Source organism: Theobroma cacao, chromosome 5 (assembly GCF_000208745.1).
Source record: "Theobroma cacao cultivar B97-61/B2 chromosome 5, Criollo_cocoa_genome_V2, whole genome shotgun sequence".
Taxonomy (NCBI): domain Eukaryota; kingdom Viridiplantae; phylum Streptophyta; class Magnoliopsida; order Malvales; family Malvaceae; genus Theobroma; species Theobroma cacao.
Window position 1 is genome coordinate 17,640,362 of NC_030854.1, and position 3,812 is coordinate 17,644,173.

Genomic DNA, 3,812 nt, shown 5'->3' on the forward strand with positions numbered 1-3,812 from the left:
AAAACAAAAAAAAATTAAGAACAAAATTTTTAAACAAAATTTTTTAAAAAGTTCAAATTTTCAAATAAACAATTTTAATATTTTTCTAGACTTTAGTAAATATTTTTTATTTTTGCCTTCTCCAATATAATATGATTTTTAAAATTGAAATTTAAAAATTCAAATAAATAGTTTATTTACATGCCTGCTGCCACATGTGGTCAGTTGCCTAAACGGACCTTTACGTTATAATTTTGGAGGTACAGCAGCCAACAAATTTCCTTTTAAACTAAAATGGTATACAAAGCATCTTTTAAGGGATAACAGATGTAAGTTACTCTATAGTAAAATTAAGAGGTGAAAAATAAAATATTCTTTTGTTACATGAAACAAAAATTCTAGCTTATTTCGACCCAAATAATTAGGTTGGAAAGTTTTAACAAATTTCCAATGAATTATCGACGAAATTAAATTTTCCAACTAGTTTCAATGTGATCACATTAAATGCCCACTTTTGCCCTTCAAAAAAAAAATGCCCACTTTTGCCTTTTTTTAATCAAACTCAACTAACTTTTGATCATAATTTTTTATGATATCATGTAAAATTAGAATTTCAAAAAATAAATTTTGAAAATTTGTAGTTTAGGATTTTTATAAATTTTTAAAACTTTAACTAAAAATAAAACTAGACTAAATAATGTCAAAGTTGGTTTTATTTGACAAGAAAGCAATTGAAAGTGAACGTATATGTTGAAATGCAAGAAGTAGGATCTTTCTAAAGAGTGCCTTACTAGCACTCTTTTAAGGTTGTCATATTAGATAATATCTTCTTTAAATGCATTGAAATTTATCACATTGGTTGTCAAATATTGTATTTGACAAGTAAGAGGAGTGAAGTCGACTTAACAAGTAAAAGGAGGACAGGGTGGTATTGTGTTAGCTTTGTAATTGATCCTTGTTTTAATATGACAAAAGCTAATGATCAAAATGAAAGTATATAAGTATATTAAGACTTTAGAAAACCCCTAAGCATTTGTTCAAAAATTGGCTTAGTTTTAAAGCTCAAATGTGTTAAAGAGGCACTTAAAGTATCAAGACCTCGTATAAGGGTATCGAGACTCTAAACTTTACATGCCTAAAAAAACAGCGTAAGGAAAAAGGTGTTTCGAGATATCTCTGGTGGGTATCAAGACTTCATTCATTGATAGCCCAAATTTCAAAGCACAAGTGCAAAAGTATCGAGATTTGAACTTAAAGTATAGATACATCTTCTCAAAAGAACCAAATTCTAAAAAGCAAGTCCAAATGTGTCAAGCCATAAGCTTCATTATATTGAGACTTCACTTTTAGTCTTCAAATTCTAGAGAAGAAGTCCAAAAGTATCGAGACTTGAATTTCAAAGTATTGAGACTTCACCTTAAAACATCTGTTTCTAGAGAGGAAATGTCAAGGCATCGAGACACACTAAAAAAGTATCGAGACTTTATCCTTAGAGCTTAAGATTCTGGAGGCCAAATGTCACAACTTGAAACCTCCCTCGGGCCCATGACAACCGTCGCGACGTCCCGATTTACACTCATTACCCGGAATGCCAATCGAAACCCTACAAGGCTTATGTATCAGTTTCTTGCATTTCCTGTGAGCAATCGTTGTTAAACATTCCGTTTTAAACAATTACCAGTCATTTTTGGCTCAAGTAAATCAAAAGACAAATTTTTTTTTAAAAGGATTTATAGACAAATATTACTATTCAAAATATTGATTAAAATATAGTATTTTTTTATATAAAACAATATTTATAGAAGCACGTGTAAGTAAAATAAATTCATACATATAATAATTTACAAAGTTATAATATACAATAATAATTACAATGACAAGTGGTCCGTAAATACATCAAATGTTGGTGATAGTAACCTACTATCTGTGAGATAGAGGGGTCAACTGAAATCCTCGACAAAATTGGGTATCTACAAGCTACCACAGGCCTAAAATATTTGGAAAGGAGGTGGGTGAGATTTTGCAATCCCAATGAGTAAACAGACATTATTATAAATATCTAAAGGCAAGTAAAATGGAGGCAAGTTTAAATGACAAATCACAAACCATTTCATAAGGTTTTCAATTTATTTCTTAAACCATAAAATATTTGTAATTTACAAAACAGTTGTTAAGGCTTATGACTTTTATTAGAAACAGGGCTCAAGCCAAAAACTAGTCCTCGGGGATGCCTTGGCCGAGGCATCTAACCGAGTCCGCCAAGGTTGTTAAGATATTTACATGTTAAACACATGTTATTTTTGAAAACAAGCCGTTCCTTGGCGTTGGCCGAGTTACACATTCATGTGGGGGTTCGACGTGAAGTGAGCTCTAACACTACCCCGGGAGTTACCCTTCTCACCTCTACAATCGGAGTAACTATATAATCGGATTTACCGTGCCCCTCTAATAGGCAGTCCACTAAAACCCGTCACTACAGTTACTAAACCCACCAATTTTAATAAAATTTCGACAGTATAACGTGACTTTTATTTATTTACCCAGCTTGCATAGTAAAAAACAGCTTACATAAATTTCCAATGCAATTATAAAATATAGCCACATATACTCATATATAATAAGCCATTCATAGGAAAATATATTTTTCAAGACAATTAGCAGCCTCCCATTTACTCAATTTCATAATCAAAAGTTTCTTATTTCAGATAATCAACACAATATATTTATTTGTCACATTTATTTCTAACACATCAAAAGTCCCATTTTAATCTCATTTTCGTTTCATAAAATACATAAAGAGCATTTAAAAATAAACTCTAGATAATTTACAATAATAAGAGGTTTACTCATCGTTTGTACAAATTAAATGCTTTCTAGGTGCCTCGATCACTGGTCGTTGGGTATGATTTTCTTGCCTTTACCGGAAGGCTCTCTTCCTAGACACATTGCAAAAATTACACAATTCACCACATTGATGCTAAATCACTATATAACTGACTTAAATCCTATACTAATGCATGATATAAAGTGCAAAATGTCTAAATTTTGCCTAAACATGGTGTTAGCCTATTTCGGTCTTTTACTCGATAAATCGATATACGCGTCCGTTTAAACTCCAAATTAATTTTTTTTCAATTTTTATACCTCAATTGCACCCAAATTGACTTAATGTCCCTCAGTGTGGTGCAAATTATCAGTCCTGACAGCAAATTACGAAAATACCCATAATGGGTAAAAATTCATATTTTTGCTTCGAAAATTCCCATTATTTTTCTAGGCTTATAATTCATCATTATTAATCATAATTCCTCAAATAAACATCAAGATCAGCAGCCAATATTCCCCTAGAAAATTTGGCATAATGGGTTTCAATGGGAGAAAAGTATTTCTCTAGCTTATTTTTGCTATATTACAATATAACCTAACTAAAATCACTTAATTCAATTAAAATCAACCAAAACTCAAGCTCAAAACTCATCCATGGAGGTTTGGCCAGCATGGATGTCCATACCCACTTTCTAATTTTGCATGAAAATGAGAAAAATGCATGGGTAGTGAAAATCACAAGGAAAATCAATGAAATTTACCTTTTTGATGCTTGATTTCTTGATTTCTCTTGATTTTCCCCAAATTTTTCAGCTAGGGTTCTTATTTCTTTTTCCCCTTTTCTCTCCTGGTTTGGACGGCTTGAAGAAGATGAGAATTCTGGAATTTTGACCTTTTTAAAGGCTAAAATAATATAATATTATTTTATTCATTTTTTTAATGTTTTATTAATTCCTTAAATTCTAGCCATCCATTTGTTTCCAAATTTTCACCATACACTTGTCCCA